Below are 20,476 nucleotides of genomic sequence, written 5' to 3' on the forward strand. Positions count from 1 at the left end.
ACATTCAAAAAAAATTTTTTTTAAGTCTAATGTATCCAGATGTTAAATAAATGTTCTCTTACATCTTCCTATTCTTTGTTTTGCATTCATTATTTATTTATTTTTTTTTGTTTTTAGTAATCTCTGTGCTCAATATAGAGCTCAAACTCATGACTCTGAGATCATGTGTCATATGCTCTACCAACTGAGCTAGCCAGGTCTCCCTGCATTATTTTTTAAAAGGTTGATATTGGGGCGCCTGGGTGGCGCAGTCGGTTAAACGTCCGACTTCAGCCAGGTCACGATCTCGCGGTCCGTGAGTTCGAGCCCCGCGTCGGGCTCTGGGCTGATGGCTCAGAGGCTGGAGCCTGTTTCCGATTCTGTGTCTCCCTCTCTCTCTGCCCCTCCCCCGTTCATGCTCTGTCTCTCTCTGTCCCAAAAATAAATAAACGTTGAAAGAAAAAAAAATTAAAAAAAAAAAAAAGGTTGATATTAATGAACATATAGGATAATAATTAACATACATTAATTGGACATAATATGGAGTTACGTTCATATATATATACATGAACGTAACTCCATATTACCATAAAGGCAAGAGTTCTGCTAACAAAGACATCAATCATAAGCTGCTTTTGCGGGCTGAATTTTGTCCCTCCAAAATTTATATGTTGAAGCTCTATACCCCAGTACCTCAGAATGTTCATGTATTAAAAGACAGGGCCTTTCAAGAGGTAATTAAGTTAAATTGTGATCCTTATGGTAGGACGTAACCCAATATGACTGTTGTCCTTATGAGAAGAGATGGTTAGGACACACAGACAGAGACAGGGAAAAGACCATGTGAGGACACATGGAGAAGGTAGCAAGCCAAAGAGAGAAGCCTGGAAATAAGTCAAACTTGCTGACACCTTGATCTTGGACTTCCAGTCTTCAGAACTGTGACAAAATAAATTTCTGGTTTTAAATCATCCCATTCTGTGGTATTTTGTATGGCAGCCCTAGCATATTAATACATCCACCAATTGGCACCAAATCCTTCCATTCTAGAACCATATACAAAATAACTATATTTTAGATTTACAGTGAACCATTATTTTATTTCACTGTAAACTAATCAGTTAGCTTGTTAGTAATCTGATTACTGGCTTGATGATAGATATTTTATCAAGTCTCTCACCAAACTGGAACCAAAAATGTCAGTGCACTGGAATAATTCTCAACATGAATCCTTGTCATAAAACACCATTTAATCCAAAACAAATTACTGAGATTCTAAAATGACCTTTCATAAATGCTGGTGATTCATTCTTATATATAGACATTATCCCACGAGTTAAAACAACAATTGCTAGTATACTTGTAATATCATTGTGAAAATACAGCGAAGATAACATTCAATGGACATAGATGCTCTTTTTTCTCCCTTTTGGTAACAAGTGTAGTCTTTGTTCCAAAACTGGTTGTTCAGATAATTTATATGAGAAGAAAATAAGCTATTGGAGAAATGTTTTGTCACCGTTTGCAAGGCAAACAGGTATGTAGGGATTATCAATGCCAGCAAATCTCACTTTCATTAAAACTAACTTGAAAAGTAGCAGTTGGGGGTTCACAATGGTCTAAATCATCCAATTTGCATCACCTCACATCTTTCACATTGGAATTATTCTTGCTTAAGCATCCTACACAAGTGAAACTGTTCAAAGACAATGGTAAATACAATCTTACCATCAGTATCATCCCATTCCATGACTGGTAACGATTTTTATACACACTTGTCAAAATAATTATGTGTTGGATTTTGATGGCTCTTCATTTTTAAGGGAGGCTTAATGTATCTATTTCTTGCATTGTTATCATTTTCCTCAACATAATTGGTTTTGTGGACATTTGCTACCCAAGTGTGTTCCTTTAGACAGAGTTGCTAAAGTTGCTATAAGTCACCATACACTCAACCAAGAGGCAGTTCTACCTTTCATGTGAAATGACAATTAGAGGTTGTTACTACAAACAATTTAAGCACACAAAAAGATTTATCAAATTTCTAACTTTGAAAATGTAGAAAACTCCACTTCTCCAGAGAAGAATTATGGAGCTAATATGAAATGAGTCGTGATGTTTAATTTTGGCTTGTGCAGCAAGCTTTGCCCCATGCAATTTCTATTTAGTCAATCAGAGACAAATCCTTATTTACAACTTCCTATCATTTTGAAAGTTTATTCTTTTATTTTCATCTTCTTACCATGTTAAAATACTGGCCTAAAATTACGTTCTTTCTACTTGCAATAAAAAGTAACCGCTTACATTAGTGGTAAGCTAAAATTTCAATTGTAAACTGTATATAAAGATGGACTAGTAGATTCATCTTTTAGATTATGATCCTCAGTCAAATTAAAGGTACCATAAAAACCAAACTGATCATCTCACTGCATAAAGCCACTTTTATTTTTAAAGAAATATTTCAGGTATAATTCACCTTTGTATATCAAAACAATATTACCTTTCAAAAAGAGTTATAAAAATAACTACAGATACCATTATTTGTTCTAAATGTGGAAGATACATTATATAATACCATCTATTATATACTGATTTAAAGATACTTGCAATATCTTCCTGGAAAATAATCTACATATTGACAAGAATAAGCAGCAAATACCTATGTTCAAGGCAAGAAAACAACTGACTAGAACCTATATGAATGAAGCTAAACTTCTCTTCAAAATATTAATAATTAATCCATTTGATAACCCCCCAAACACCAGGGGTTAACATTCCCAAGACCCAAAAAATATCTGCTTTGAATCCCACTCCTATTTTGTTTATTTATCTGGGCTCCATCTTGCCTAAATATGAAGGATTTCAGAGATTTCATGACAGCTGTAATAAAAAGCAAAAGATCATTGGGGCACCTAGATGGCTCAGTCGGTTGAATGACCAACTTCGGCTCAGGTCATGATCTCACGGTTTGTGAGTTCGAGCCCTGCGTCAGGCTCTGTGCTGACAGCTCAGAGCCTGGAGCCTGCTTCAGATTCTGTGTCTCCCTCTCTCTCTCTGCCCATCCCCCACTCATGCTCTGTCTGTGTCTCAGAAATAAACATTAAAAAAAAAAAGCAAAAGATCAAGATGACACCTTGGAAAAAACTAGGATAAAGTTCTCTCTGACCTTACTTGGTTATGTCTGGCACTTTTTTGTCTTTTGTGTTCCAGAGGCTACATTAGCTGTGTGTGTGTGTACATGCACATGAGCACACATATCCACATTTATTAGCATACACTAAAGAAAGGACAAGCAGAGGAAGATAACTTTATACCTGGTGTATGTAGCATCCAGGCCTACAGGTTTGTAACATTACCATTATGTAGGTCCTTGCAACTGAAATTTTCCACACGTAAGTACGCTTTCACTGCATCAAATGGTACATCAGAGTAAACTTGCAGGTTTGCATTTGATGCAAGGAAAATACAAGTGCTGGATGTTCAATATTCTGGCGAGAGTGAAACAAACCATCTCCTTACTTTTTCGTCAAAGATACTCTTTCAAGCCTCCTTTTATGGTTGAAGGTTTTGTTCAACATTTTACAATTAGCAATTTGGCAGTGCTCCTTTGGGCATATAGGGAGGATTTGTTAGCCAAGAGTTAAGCTAAAGCACAGACTTCAGAGACTTGTAGATTTCAGGAAATAGATCCTTCACCTACATTCTTTTCCCTTTCCCTTCTCCACGTTGTTTTTTCCTTTGGATAGCTTTGATGGGCTCATGGAGCCAAAATCATACAAAGGGTAGATAAATGAAAGCATTCTGTATATAATCTGAGGAGTTCTCTGATCTGGAAAAGAATCTCAACTACTTCCAGAAGAAAATAGAGATGCAAGCCCAAGTTCTTTGGTTAAAAAAGATTGAGACCAAAAACAACAGAAAGAAGATTACCCTATGCAGATAATCAAGTGTTGCTAATTCATCCTCTTGGTCATATTAGTTTTAGTGACAGATTGCTCATCAGCCAATGTGACAGAGATAGTCAGGACTGACAGTGGTGTTGGCAGGAATAAATGAGCGAGCAAGGCCATTATTTATTAGAGAGAGTGGGCTGAGTGTTGTGTAGCCAACAGCCTGCTGAAATTCAGTAAGGAGTTAGGGGTACAGGACACAGACCTCTTGCTTCCTTTGCACAATCTCTAACCAATATAGTCTCTTTTTGCCCCTTTGGGATACTGTAGTATTTCTGGCCTCTGTCTTTACGTGTCTCTCTTACAAAGGCTCAAGGAGACTGAGATCAGGGAGGTCTGTATGTGCTTTTACTATTTAGTCATGTGAGATGAATAGCCACAGGCATGCGTTACCCTAGTGAATACCATTGTTCCTTCTGTAGTTCATGAGAAGAAGAGCCTCTCCCAAAGGTCGTTGAGAGGATGACTGCACTTGGATTCATTCAGAAATACAGTAAAAATGGTATACAGTCAGTAGCTTCTGGTACCATGAAGGGAGAAGAAAAAGCTGTGGCTCTTACCCAGGAAATATTTTACTGCCAGTCCTAGGAAACCGGCTGACCAGAGGGAATATTATTAGTGTTACCACTAAGACAGGTAGTGTCTGCTTCTGACTCCCTTTCCCACTCTCATTCCCTTGGGCTTTCCACCATGTAGATGCCTGTGAGCCTGCTTCTGATACAGAAATAAGTCTCCTCTATTTTTCTGGAATATGTACATAGTTAATATTCCTTATATGAAAAACTGGAGGTGGAGAGTAGACACTGGCCCATTGCACTATTCTCCTGGTAATGCAAATGATTTAATCATCCTAATAAAGTTTTATCAACCCTTTGTTTCTACCTTGTTCTGAAAAGATTGTTCACAAATGATTTATTTTAATCATTGAGTTGGATCCCTGTATCTTAGTGTCCTTCATTTTCTCTTTCCACATAATTCATAATGTAAGAAAACAGTAATAGCTAGTATTTATGCAGTATTTGTTATATTCCAGGCAGTGTTCTAAATGTTTTATACATATGAATGTCTTTAAGTCATACAATGATCACTATGGAGTAGATTCACATATTTCTATTTTACATAATGAAAGTTAGGTCTGGGGGGATGCCCCCACATTGACAATTTTGGTACTTTTTGATCAATCCAAGTGTCATTAGAGTTGCCTTCCATTTAAATAAACCTTATCTTACTGACTATAGGCCCGTGACCTTCATTTTCCTAAAAAAATTACATTTGTAATCATCTTTCTCTGTCCCCTTGAAATGTAAATCTTCCACCATCCTCTTGCCAGTTTTACCCAAGAGTGTTCAAGGACATGGGAGCTATTCTTCTGAAATGTTATCATCAAGAGAGATATCATCCCATCTCCAAGTCTCTTTAAGAAGGCAGGGGCCCACCTTCGTAAGGAACAATTACCAAACACAGATGGCCTAATCACATTGAGCTATCTCCCCATAACGTCATCCAGTACTTTTTCTAGGAGCTCACCCATCCTTTAAAAACTTCCCACCTTGTTTCAGCAGAGTTGAATCCAATCTATCTCCTTATTGCAACAGTCTTGACTCTTAATGCAATAGTATTGAATAAAGTCTTCCTTGCCTATTTAGCTCTTATCGGTGCAATTTTGCTATGACAGTTTCAAATTTATTTTCAGCTTCCCACGAACATTTTACACAATCTTTCTTCTCCTCTTTGATTCTCATAACCAAATATTTGCCTTACCGTTATATCTTTCTAGAGATTAGTTATGTATTTCTCACCGGCTTCTTTTCTGTCCATTCCAAGAGGTCAATTTAAACAGCCTTTCATTTATGCCTGTCCCTAGCAGTCTTTTCTGCATTTTCTTTACAAAATCACTTTGAGCAACTTCATAGAATGTAATTTTGCTCAGTGTACTGTTTTTCAGTCTTTGTTTCTCTTTTTTTTTTTTTCCTCCTAGAATTTTCCTCCCACCGTGACCACTTAATCTTTTCTCACCCTCCACAAATGTATTTTCCATATTATTAGCCAGGCCCATCTAGTTTTTATTCTGAAATTATCCAGGTCAAATAGACAAAATGAACGAACAAACAAGAAAAACGGTTTCAAAACAGGAGTTTCCTAAAGCTTTAGGATGCATAAAAATCTAAGCTCTACACTGCATTTACTTTTCTTATTTCAGAATAATTTTTGAGGGTAAAATCTCCAGAAATGTTCACAGGGAAAGCGGATAAATAGAGTTAATATGTGTTCAACAAGTGGGAGAGAGGGATGGGCAAAGGTTCACGCAGATGCCCTAATGCTACGATAGCAGCTGCCTTTCCTACAACAACAGGGGGTAGACAGGCTGCTTACCCTTTTCTCCCATGATGGATGCATCCTGTAAACACCTTGCATTCCTACGAGAATTCTTGGTATTCATGACATTGTTAATAATAATAATAGATTTAAGAAACCGATGAGTCCCCTGCTTCTTCCACATGAGAACAAAGCAGTCCTAATTATCTAGCACTAGGAAGTCGGTGCCAGGGTGGATTTATTTCCTTTCCAAACTAGCATATAGCATCACAATTGATTTTCTTTTTCCAATTCTAATTTTCCAGACCTATTAAAATGACTCTAAACCAAACTGCTTTGAAAGAAATAATATTGGCTTTCTCCCATTATTCCTTTCTTTTCTCCCTTGTCTCCTTTCTACTAAATCAAATTAATCTGCTTTAAAAATAGAAAAGATAAGTGATTATATAATCTTGTAAGGGAGGCAGGAAGCTGTGGGACATAAGGCACAAATGAAATGCTCGCACATCGGGCATATTTAGACAATACGCATGTCAATCCAGGTCTTTTGTGGCCCAGTACTGTGGGGATGCAGCAAATGGAAGTGGGGAGACTCCCCCATCTAAAGCCCTCAGTGATATAAAGTGCCTTCTGAGGGAGAAGAAACGCTTCCACAAGCCCAGAGAAAATATTCAGATGCCACTCTGAGCTCATGTAGTTCAGAATTACAGCCTGGAGGCACTAATAGCCCCTGTGACTTAATTCTGACACAAGAGAGAAAAAGGGACTTTTTATCAGCCCAGCTGGCACTGTCATTGTGGCTTTAAAAATCTTATTTGAGTCTTGCTTTTAATTTATATGGGAAAAAAATACACAACTCAAGGAGAAAGCAATCTCATCATTTCAGGTGAACAGTGAAGCTTTACTGTAACTGACGCAGGGGCCCTTAGGCCCCTACTCCATTCTTGAAAACTCAAGCTTCAGGTGTACCCTTCCTGAAAAGATCAGACTTTGTCCAGAGAAAAGTCACTTAAGGGGAAGGATGATATTTTGGGTGAACAGAGTTATTTTCAGAAGCTACCAGCATTTGCCTTTGTAAACTATTAAGAGATAGAAAGAAGGGAAATTTTTAAAATGCATATACATATATACATGTTTTAAAATCTAATTTGGGGTCACAGCTGTAATCACAAAAGCTTCAGATTGTGTGTCATGCTGGAATAATGTCGTGTTAGTGAATGTAAAGCATTCAGCATTACTTTACGCCTCATTGCATCCTAAGTGCGATGCTATTTCAATACAACACCTACCACTTTTAGGTCTTTATGCTTAAGTATGTCTTGCTGGATGAAATCAAGCTACAAATTGCATGAAATTGGGTCCTCCTGGTGGATTCTACTGCTATCGGCTCCCAAACCCAATTGTTTTCTAAGTCCAATTCCATGAATTCAGATTTCAAATTATCATGATTTCTTGCACTGAAAAATAAATACAAAAGATCAACTTGCTGCAGAGATGAAAAGCAGGGTTTTTTTGGCCACAAAAATAAAGTGAACTTTTGTTCACACAGGCTCGGAAACGGAGCAAGAAGTACTAGAGAAAACACAATTCACAGAAATGTGAGATATAACGTATCCATCACTTAGGCAAAAAAGGTGCCTCGTTCAAACGATTCCATCCAAAATACTTCACAGAAAAACTGCTCTGTGTTCAGTTTCCTTTGATCCTTGTATGATAGCTCAAGTCATTCCACCTCTAGCCACATTTGTGGTTGCAACACATTTGCCTGTTTTTAAAGACAATATTCAGTTAACAGTGTACTTCCACCTGGCAGTTAAAGATGCATTTGAAAAGATGACTGTGTCATTTAAGTCTGACCAATCCACCTTCAGAGGATTTATGTTTCACTAAATCACGCAAAGCATGGTGAGATGGGGTACGGATTTTTAGTGTAGCAAAGAGAATTAGAATTGAACCTAATTGGAAATGAGTCTCAGTTTCAAACGGCAATTATTACTGCTGATTTTGAAGATGCTTAAATTAATTCTCCCGAATCCTTTTCGCTGTAGAAACAAAAGGGTCTTCAAAAAAAGTAGTATATTTTGGCTAGAAATACTTTTGGAGGATAATTCCAATAAAAATTGCTAAAAACAGTCACAAGTTTTTATTCTACACACACATTTCAATTATGCTAAGCGATAGCTATATTTTTAAAGAAAAAAAAAGAGCTAACTAAAGAAAAATATTGTACTATCCAAGGGTGGGTATTTTAATAACTTATACAAACTATGCTGGATTCTAGATATCAAAAATAATTCAACTTGCCAATAGCTACCTTAAGGGAAAATATAGACTGAAATATGACATTATAACTGGATGCATTTGTTTTGTTTTCAATGGAAGACAAAGTATATTGATAATGTAGTGGGAAAAAGCATTCTGGTGAATGACAGGAGCATCATGTAGACATTATCCTGTCTCAGGTCAGGCATTAGGATTCTCTGACATAGGCCTCAGCCCTTCTAGGAGAACATAATAATTCAGACCACGCAATTTTGGGAAAACCAGACTGAATTAAACTAGAGGAAGAAGCAGTGTCATCACCACCAGATAAAGACAACTTACAAGTAATAATACCACCTATTGTTTTGAAGCAGTGAAGAAGTAAAATGGGAAGGAAAGCCACAGGCAGTAGTATTTCAGAGGGCGGTAAGCAGGCACTGACTAAACACAGTTCTCCCCTACCCCCATGCCAAAAAGCAATCCCAGTTATGTTGGGGATTATGGGGGTAGTTTATGATTCTTCCTTGTATGCACTTCTAATTTCTGTTCACAGACTATGCCTAGCTGTCTAGCTATTCTCCTTGATTTTTGGTCAGTAATGCAGGGGCTAGTCCCACGCCTATCTTCCCTTATACTTACCTACCTCAGTCACTGCTGCCAAGCCCTTTACCTAGAATCCTCCACAACTAAATGAAGTAATAGGTCTTGATGACTTTACCTACTGATTTAATTTACTTATCCAGATGACTAGCATGGTCTGTTGACTCCCTATGCCCAACTCTCAAATCCCCTAAAAAATAACTTGGGAAAATTATAGATGTGAGAGGGAATCACAATTGGGGGGGTGGGCAGAGGAGAGAAACATATGTATTTCTGTGGACAGTTTGTACATACAGTCAATCCTCATTACTCGCTCGTGGATTCCGTATTTGCAAATTTCCCTACTTGCTGAAATATATTTGTAATCTCCCACATCAATACTTGCAGCATGCACACAATAATTTGTGCTTATGGGTAAAGGAGTGAAATATATGAGTCTCATGATGGGCTGAGTCCAATAAGGTGATATTCTGCCTTCCTGTTTCAGCTCTCATACTGCAAACAAGTGTCCATTGTGTAATCTTTTTAGTGCCACTGTTTCCGTATTTTTGTGCTTTTGTTGGTGATTTAACTGTTTTAATATGGCCACTGAATTTAGTGTTAAAGTACTTGCTGTCTAGCATTCCTAAGGGCAGGCAGGCTATGATCTGCCTTACAGAGATTGGCTATTTTCAGGCATGATACAGTGCTATCTATAATTAAATAATAAAAACAGTGGATGCCAAAATTTGTGAAATGCAACCAAAAGATAAAAAAGAAGATGGATTCAAAAGTAATAGCTTCAAATATGTACAAACAGAAATTAGGCTGAAACTAGTATTCCATAATTTGAAGGAAACTTTAAACCAGTGACACAGACATGCTCTGAATAAATGGAAAGGAATTGTACTTTTTGACCAGGACAACATAATTTTATAAAATGTCAATTCTAATTAATATATAAATTCGGTGCAATCCCATTTTTAGCTAGATGTTTTGATAAATACACTTAAATATACACAGAAAACAAATACAACAAATCTCTCTCAGATAAACATAAAAAAAAATAAATAAAGAAGGGGCACTTTTCTAACCAGATACGGCATTAGTGTAAGAACAGATAAATGGATTAGGAGAGAGTACTCAGAGTTAAATGTGTAACTGGGAATTTAATATATGATTTAACCCAAAATGGAAAGGGTGATTTGTTCCTACATGGTGTGGGGGATAGTGGTTCATTTTGTGGAGTACAACAAAACTGGCCCACATCATTGCATACCAAGTTGAACTCTAAATCAATTAAAAACCTATCAATTTAATGGGAAAAATATAGAAAAACATCAATGGGAATGAGATGGATAAACAGGTACACCTTAAACACACTATTAAAAATATAAATCCCAAGCCAAATTAATTATGAATGGATAAAAATAAAAAATATATGATAGATTGAGGGAAGATATCTGCAAAGTTTAAAAACAGTAAATATTTAATTTTTTAAAAGAATTCCCTTAAGCCAGGGGCACCTGGGTGACACAGTTGGTTGAGCATCTGAATTTGGCTCAGGTCCTAATCTCATGGTTTGGGAGTTCAAGCCCTGCATCAGGATCACTGCTGTAAGCACGGAGCTCACTTTGGATCCTCTGTCCCCCTCTCTCTGCCCCTCTCCTGTGCACGCACTCTCTCTCTCTCTCAAAATAAATACAACATTAAAAAAAGACTCTTAAAAATGTTTCCTTAAGCCAACAAGAAAAAGATGGAACTTCAGTGAAAAAATACAAAGGAAATGAATGAGCAGTCTATAGAAGAGGAAATTAAAAGTAAAACCACAAACAAAGGAAAATCCTCAAAGTCATTAGCAACTAGAAAATGAAAATTAAAACAAATATAATTCAACAAGTCATCTCTTTCCAACTGGTAAAAACTAGAAACCTAGAAAACACCAAATGTAGGTGAGAATGTGAAGGTTCATTCGGAAGAGCAATCTGACTTTATTTAGTCAAATTCAGTATATTCACACACCCTGGTACAGAAATTTCCAAATTCATATACAGGGTTGAGGAAGTTCATCACACTATTATTTGCTATGTCAGGGCTTTAGAGACAGTCAGCATATTCATCACTGAGAAGACAGACAGTTTAATGTGGATGAATGCACACTCTAAAGTCCTTTGTAGCAGTTAGGAGCAACAGACTATACACCTACCTGCACAGATCTTTTAAAAAACAGTACTAAGAAAAAAAAAAGCATACACAATATCATACCTCTACATTAAAAATGCATGTAAGACAAAACAATACACACTTGAAAAGACCAATGGTGACAAGGTCCTATGACCTGGAGAATATAATTCATGTGATGCTCTGCAACTGATTTAAACATAGTTAAGTAATTTAAAAATTATATCAGAAACAATAATATGACAGACCTCGATCCCCTTAAGATATGACGTTTTAGTGAGCCAGACAGTTCTTGATAAAAGAACGTGTGGTCAGATAAAATCCCTCATTATGTTTCTCACAGATCAGACTCTAACGGAAGTATTTAGTTTTGAGGCTCTCACTTTACTCAGAACCTTGATGAATGGAAAGCACATCTTGTTTAAAGAGCTTGGTGGCTGAGAGGACTGCAAATTACCTAATATGAAGGACAGGGAGGTAAAGTAGAACCATTTCACCTCAAAGCACAGAGCATACATATATCTCTCTTCATTGAATTTATGAGCTCTCACGTAGAAGAGAGACAAGACATTGCAATAGCACTTGAGGTCAGGGTGGTAAAAGCAACTGGTGTTCCCCACAAATAAGTAGATACAGGGTAAGAACAAAAAGGAAATTTTTATCAGTGAAAGAAATCCAAAATGGGCATCATTACAGAATGAGTTCCTTGCCTGGCATTTTTCAAGCAAAAGTAGACATCATGTGTCAGGAATGCAGAGAGGGTCCTGCCTTTGAAGGGAATGCAAAGGAGCCTGTAATGTCCCTTCTACCTTTTAAAATTTTGTAAATCTGAAAACCTTAAAAGTCTCAGTGAAAAGAAAAAATTAAATTTTAAGCAGTTTGTTTTCTTTTGCTCAATTTTGGATCAAGCAATGACTCGTGGCTAAAAAAGCTATTGAATTTTTTAAAAACTGAGAATAGATGGAAGGTTTTCTTTCTCTCTGGACTATTTGTAATGATGGTGTGTCATCCTTTTTCAACATTCCCAGTGAAGTTAGTAAGGAGACACTTTGATGGTTCCAAGTATTTACTCATACAGCAATTTATTCTCATACCTATGATTAGAAGATTTTCACAGCCATGATCATGTACCACAGACATCTGCTTTGCCCCACTGGGTTGGGAAGAACAACCCTAGGTCGTGAAATATTTACAGATGGATACTCCCCATATCATCCTATGATTCTGGTTTCCATAAAGTTAGCCTTGAACATTACAGGATGAGTTCCCTCAGAAACTTTATCATTGCTTGCCTCAATGGCATTTGAACTATCCCAGTGGTAATATACCAGCACACTGTGCCTGAAAGACAGGTTTAGTTCATTTTCTCCCTTCTTTCTAAGTCTTACTCCTATTTTCTTTTTCCTTCCCTCAACCAAATTCAAACTGCCTTACAGTAGATAAATCACTGTTGGAAATAATAATAATAGGACTGAAATGGCAAAGGGTAAAACTTGATTTTTGAAAGAAAAAATAATGGCGAACTTTATGTCTCAATCCTGGACACTCCCTAGAAAGTATGCTAAACAAGTCTTACTTAATATTAATGTGATTCTCTAGTGAAAATATAACTCAAGACTGGAGACCTTCTTTCTTCATTTACTGGTCATTAAAAAACAGTGGATTACACTTAGTTCTTTTTCACTGCAGGTATAACATTCTTGCTCATATAATGGCACTTCCCATTTTCCAAACTTAATGAAAGGATCAGAAACCTATCTGCTAAGGATTATGAGAAGAAGAAGAAAATAATGATATCACTAACACCAGATTCATAATATTATATGCCTAAGCTATGTGTATACTTTGGTGAACTCAGAGTTGTTCCAGCAGGTAACCGGCAGAAACTCTGCCTATGATCAGGGGTCAGCAAACAGTACATCTCAGGCCAAATCCAACCTATCACCTGTTTCAGTAAGTATTATTGGAACATAACCACGCCCATTGGTTTATATACCACCTAATGTTTTTGCACTACAAAGTTATTAAGTAGTTATACCTGTGACAATATGTCCTGTAAAGTGTAACATATTTAATATATCACTGGAGAAAAACGTTGTTGTCCTGTGGGCTGTAGATCCTCTGAAGTTCTGTGAAGCAGACTTTGAGATTCTGAGTTAAACCTCAGATAATAAACTTGAGTAAATACAGATGCCACTAAGCTTGATGGAGAATAAAGACACCATTGCAGGAGGGGGAGCTCATCTAAAGGAAAAGTATTAATTAGGATTTTATTAACTAATTCCTTCAAGACACACGTTTCAAGGCCTACTATGTGTTACTCACCTTGCCAGGCCCTGGGGACATAAATGAGAAACAAGAGATAATTCCTATCCTCCTAGATCTTAGTATAGAATTCCCACAGTAAATCAACTTTGAAATGCATATGAAACCGCTAACTGTAATGAGTGCTGTTACTTACCACAGGGTGTTGGGAAAAATAAAAGCTAGCAGGTTTAAGGTGGACATCTGCTTTATTTTTCCTGAATTCATTTCTCCCTCCTGGTCATGGTGATCCCATTTCTTTAGGGCATTATGTCTCCCCAATTTAAAGTGGGATTTCTAGAGAGGCTTGCAAGACCACCCTTCTCCTACCCACAGGGTTGGAAACGTGACACCAGTCTAGTTAAATGGAGTAGCCCATGTTCCCAGATACAGTGATTGGTACGGAATAGTTCCATGATTCAAGCCTAACCAATCACAACCCTTCCTTAGTATTTATTCATAGCAGAGGAGGGAAGTTATCTTTCTTTCTTCTTTCCTATTCGGTCATAATGCAGTAAAGATATCAGCCCAAAGTTGTCAGAAGTCTTATTCTCTTTCATGTGAACTTGTAGAGAGACGTGGATAGAATATATATATTATTAGAGAGACAGAGACAGAGAGAGACAGAGGGTAAACTTACAGCTTTTGAGATTTTGTATTCAATTGTCCTTGGAGGCAAAGATAAACCACAAATAATCAGAAAAATGGGTTTCCCATGCAAGAGCTCAGGATAAGCTTGCCCAGATACTCATAAAAAGAGAGCAGTTGTTCTAAGATTGGTGATATTTTGAAAGCAGAAAAAGGACAAACAGCTGCTGAGGGTATTTGCCAAGAGTAAGTGAAAACAAGTACAGTGTATGTGTGTTTGTGTGTCGGGCGATAGATATCAGCGGATAGGTATATAAGAAAAGGAGAAGCGGGGGGTGCCTGGGTGGCTCAGTTGGCTGAGCATCTGACTTCGGCTCAGGTCATGATCTTGCGGTTCGTGAGTCTGAGCCCCGCGTCAGGCTCTGTGCTGACAGCTCAGAGCCTGGAGCCTGCTTTGGATTTTGTGTCTCCCTCCCTCTCTGCCCCTCCCCTGCTCACACTCTCTCTGTATGTCTATCTCTCAAAAATAAACATTAAAAAATTAAAAAAAAAAAAGAAAAGGAGAAGGGAAGTGAAATGTAATAAAAATTCAAGTAGTAGTTAAGTGGAACTGCCTTTTGACAAGACAATGTCAGGTATCACTTAGAAATTAAAGATCATATGCCTACAAGTGAGTACTTCTATTACTGGGCACCCTTGGATCCTAGGACCCCTCACTGCTTTGTTTCCCTTATACTTTTTCAACAGTTTTCCAGTCTTCTTTGTAAACTAAGTCTCTTGTATGCAGCCACTTAATGTCGGAATTCCTCAGACTGGGTCCCAAGTGCCCATGCTCCCATTCAGTAAATTTTCCCCTATCTACAATGTTAATTAATCAGTTTATTGAGATCTCCAAAACTCAGACCTTTATTTCAGAACACTTTCCCAAATTCCAGGAACATCCCTCCATTACCGTACCAACATTTTCTCTTGTAAGTCTTGAATGAACTTCAAACTCATCAGATAAATCAAGGACTTATTCAATAAATGAATGCCTCATCTAAAATTTTAGTTCTTCCTAACCCAGTAAATGGCACCAACATGGTTCACGCCACAAATCTAGAAATCATTTTTTTAAAATGCTTTCTCCTACATTCCCAACATTCAATCTACTACAAATCCTGTCAACTTAAAACAGCGGTTCTTGAAGTGTAATCCCAGTAGCATAAACATCACCTGGAAACTTGTTAGAAATGTAAATTTTCAGAGTCCACTCTAGATCTTATACATCAGAAAGTGGCTCTAAGGCCCAGCAATATTTAAGTCATGCTGAAGTTTGAGAATTCCTGATTTGCCTTTTCAAACAACTCTGGAATTGTTTAACTTTTCTCAATCTCACTGCCCTCTACCTAGACAAAATATCACTAACCCTAGTCAGGACTTCACAGTAGACTCCTAACTGATGTCCATAAATGTATATACTAGCTTCACTGCATTTCATTTTTCACAGAGAAAACTGTCCATGCTTCCTCCATTTTAATTGATTACGTGATTCATCCTCTCTCATCTGGCATATATGAAGATCCATTCAGAAATTCTGTCCCCTATTCTTGAAGATAACCTAAAGCTCTCCAGTGTTTGGAATCCTCTCCAAACACTGACACAAGTTTCTCAGGAGGATTCTCTGGCTTGTGGCCAGAGGAATTTAGAGTCCTGCTTCAGCTACTCCTGGTTAGGTTAGAAGGTGGCACAAATTCATTCATTCATTTATTCATTCACTTATTCATTCAGTCTTCATCCAATTCATTCATTCATTAAATATCTATTTAGCATCTACTACATGGCACACATGATGTTCAGTTCTTGGAGTTCAGAGACAATACAGATAAGAGACTTGCCTTTACTAAGTTCCTTGTCTGCTTGAAGATGGTAAACTGGTGCTAAGAGCTAAGTGGACAAATGTTCTGAGGTAAACAAACCATCTGCAGTATAATTGTGTGTGTGGGGGGGTGCATCTTTACTTAGAATAATGAGAAAGGGTCTCAGAAAGAAGGGACAAGCTCTGTGAACAGTAAAGAAAGAAAGATAGGAAAACAGGTGCAAATGTCCCAAGGCAGGTTAAAACCTGATGGTAATGAACCACTAAAAGGCCAGTGGAGCTGGTAAGAAGGAAAGCCAGGGGGGAGGGGGAATGGAAGAGAGATGACACTGGAGAGCATAGTAGGGCCAGATCACGAGGGCCTCCTAAATCAGTGTAAGCAGTTTAGATTTGTTATATATACACAATGGAATACTATGTGGCAATGAGAAAAAATGAAATATGGCCTTTTGTAGCAACGTGGATGGAACTGGAGAGTGTGATGCTAAGTGAAATAAGCCATACAGAGAAAGACAGATACCATATGGTTTCACTCTTATGTGGATCCTGAGAAACTTAACAGGAACCCATGGGGGAGGGGAAGGAAAAAAAAAAAAAAGAGGTTAGAGTGGGAGAGAGCCAAAGCATAAGAGACTGTTAAAAACTGAGAACAAACTGAGGGTTGATGGGGGGTGGGAGGGAGGGGAGGGTGGGTGATGGGTATTGAGGAGGGCACCTTTTGGGATGAGCACTGGGTGTTGTATGGAAACCAATTTGTCAATAAATTTCATATATAAAAAAAAATAATAAATAAATAATAGATTTTATTCTAAAGGCAACAGCTCAATTACACTAGCTGTTCTTCAAGAGAACAGGCATGGAGAAAGCAAGAGGAGTAATGGATGGATCAAGTGAAATCCAAGGTCAGAACACCGAAAAAGTTTTATTGGGTCAGCACATCAATTCAGGCATATTAAGAATCTGGAAGGCTTTTGTGGGCTAACCTGCTGAAGTTACCACACTATCTAATTTCGTTTCTATAGTAGAATACATCCAAAAATTGAAAAAAAAATTAAAAAAAATTTAGAATCACAGTGCATTAAGTTGGGGACCATCCCAGTAATTCTAGGCATATTTACAATTATATTACATCATATCAATATTGTTACCTCTGAAGTTAAAAGTTAAACATCTCTTTAAGTGCTTTTTAAACCCGTGATCTTCTATCATTCAAAGAATCAATTACTGATGGTTTTCAATTTCACTGTTGGCTCGGACATGCCAGCCACATATTGTTCTTATTTATATTTTATTCTAAGCTTTATTTAGCTCTTTCCTTGTTCTCTTTATTTAAATGTGAATATGCTCAGCAGGCAGGTGGTTATATTTGTCAAGCCTCCCCCTGGTTTTCTAGAAATAAATAAATAGCTCTTATATGATGGAAAAATAAATTGTATAAATTAACCCAATATTTTCCTCCTACAAATGTCCTTTCCCAGATTTTCTGCCTACTTGTTGGGTACATTTTTTGCTTACTGGAAAGGGAACCGAAAGGCATAAAAGATATACACCCCTGGTGACTGGTGTCATTTACAGATCTCTAGGTCAATCTGTAGCACACAGTCCCGTTTTCCTGTACAGGCTGAAGGAACTAGATTAGAGACTAAATTCTCACATGGGCAAAGCTCTGGCTTCAACTCACTCCAAGTGACTGGCAAAGCCATCAGAGAGTGCCACATTCCACAAACAAGCATGCTCAATAGCCATTCTCTAACTTGCTTGCAGCTATTTCAGCTGCAGCATTGTTTCCAACTCAGGAAATGTTTTCCAATGCAAGAGAAGAAAAAAAAAAAGATATTTTTAACAACTCTGTACAGAGAAACCTTAAACTTTGTTCTGCTCCTGATGTCAAAGCAGATTGCCCAGCTAATGAGGGCCCTAAGTTCTCAGTTCAGAGCCCTAAGTTTCCCTGAAGACTGTGCCTTGACCTTGTTTACAATCAGCTCAGTCTATGAAGATATTCTAATTATCGACTTAATTCTCTGCTAAATTTCCTCACTCAGACCTGAATGGTTGGTCTCTCTTTAAAATCATATGTAATCAGTACACCACAGAGGTTAAAATTTGGGTCTCTGTGGGTTATGCACAAGGGTCTGAAGCCTGGCTTCTGTGTAACTTTAGGCAATATACTTGGCCTCTCTGGGCTGCAGTGCCAGATAAAATACAGCATGTCCAGTTAAGTGAATTTCAAATTAACAATAAATGTTTTTAGTATAAGTATATCCTATGCCACATTTGGCAAACCTCAATGTGGCAACCCTATTTTGGGCCTCAGTCTTCTTAAGTATACAAGTAATACAAATAATGGAATTGTGAAGATTACATAAATTAATCCAGTTAAAGCATTTGTTATAATGCCTGGCACATGGTAAGTTCTCACTAATTCTTGGCTGCTGTTGTTATCTTGTTCACTAAGAAGTAAAGGAAAGCAACACGTTAATGTCTAGATAGAATTTCCTGCATTCTGGGCAAAAGAAACCTATATATTGGGAGGAGACAAACTCATTCAACGCAGACTTTATTAGATGCAAACATGGGCCAAAGGCTACATGTTCTCAGTTAGCGATACAACCCATGTGCTCTAGCTGTTTCCACACCCACTTTCAGAGAAAGAAACTGGGACTCTCAGAAGTGACATAACTTGCTCTAAGATACATGGGTAGTAGCTGGTAAAGCTGGACTTTGTTTTATGAGACTCTCAACACACAGGCTCTTTTCTCTACTATAACCGTTGGCCCAAAATGAAAGTGTGTTATTATTCAAAAAAAGACCCAAACCACCTTTGAATTTAAATTAAAAACTCAGACAAATTCCTATTAGTAAATATCAATATGAGAAAGATAATGAGAATTAAGTATGTAACTCTTTATAAAGGTACAACTCACCATCACATGATTTGTGACTTATCTTGCAATGACCCCCATCAAAGTGGCAGTTTTAGTTACCCTATTTCCACAAATGAGGCAGTGAAATTCAGGAACCAGATGTCTCCCCCATCAACATGCAGCTGTAAGTGTTGAAGTCAGGACTAAAACCCAATCTACTAGGGTGGCCATGACAAAATACTACAGACTGGAGGCTTAGACAACAGAAACTTATTTTCTCACAGTTCTGGAGACTGAAATTCCAAGATCAAGATGACAGCTGGTTATATTTCTCCTGAGGCCTCTACTTGGGGTGCAGGTGGCTGCCATTTAATTGTGTCCTCACAGCATTTTCTCGTGTGTATATAGCCCTAGTGTCTCTTCCACTTCTTATAAGGACATCAGTCATATTTGATTAAGGCCCCACCCTTGTGACCTAATTTAACCTATATTACTTCTTTAAAGACCCCGCATCCAAGTATAGTCACAGTGTGGATCTGATTTCAACATATGAGTTCAGTTCATTGATACTAGGCTTTCTCATTTTGGCACTATCTGTATTGTTAGTCAAGTTGCTTTGCTGGGAGTACTTTAACAATTGTTACATTTTTGAACATTTATTTATTTTGAAAGACAGCCCATTCTATTATTTTTGATGGTGAAAGAAATATACAAAGTGTGATACCAGATACATTGATAAAGATCAACAAATATTTGAAAAAGTTTAAGAATTTTCAAAATACAGTAACTCACATACAGACACTTGGGGTTTACTCCACCATAATATTGTAACAATATGAGAGGAAAGCCTAATCCTAGCTAATATAATAACCTCAAAGGTCAAGAAGTATCAGGAATTGAAAATCCCTTCTACATGTGTACAAGGAGGAGACAATGATGGGCAATCCCTTATCCTAATACCTCCAAATTTGAAACTTTCTTTTTTTTTAAAAATTTTAACGTTTATTTATTTTTGAGAGAGAGAGACAGAGCATGAGCAGAGGAGGGGCAAAGAGAGAGGGAGACACAGAGCCCGACTTGGGGCTCAAACCCACAAACTGAGATCACAACCTGAGCCGAAGTCAGATGCTTAACCTAAGCCTGAGCCACCAGGAGCCCCAAAACTTTCTAAAGTGCAGGCAAGACTCTATGGGTCAAATCAACCTTCACATACCTACACATACCAGATTAGATTAATAGCTGCTTATGCTGAATGAGTCAATGGATGATTCACTGGACTACCGCTTACTCTTGGAATCAGGTGGATTCTGTGACAGTCTGATTTGTTTGCATTTAGCAACAGTGTGAACCAAGTAAAGGAAGCTATTATGGTAGCAGCTGGAGAAGAAATCTGTAGAGAGATGCAAGAAAATCTTTCAACACTTAGTGAACGTAGGTAGAGAGCATTTAATATGGACATCACTATAAATGATTTGAGCTTCAATATTGGTTTTTAAAAACACAGTCTGCACTGTGGTATTTTTATAGTCAGTGTCAAGCACAGTCGTTTTTAGTTACAGCTTGCATAACAGTTCAAGATAAATCAAAGTGAACTG

The sequence above is a fragment of the Lynx rufus genome, unplaced genomic scaffold, assembly GCF_022079265.1.
Source record: "Lynx rufus isolate CCGP_SWC_20201006 ecotype Redwood Valley unplaced genomic scaffold, mLynRuf1.p SCAF_1, whole genome shotgun sequence".
Taxonomy (NCBI): Eukaryota; Metazoa; Chordata; class Mammalia; order Carnivora; family Felidae; genus Lynx; species Lynx rufus.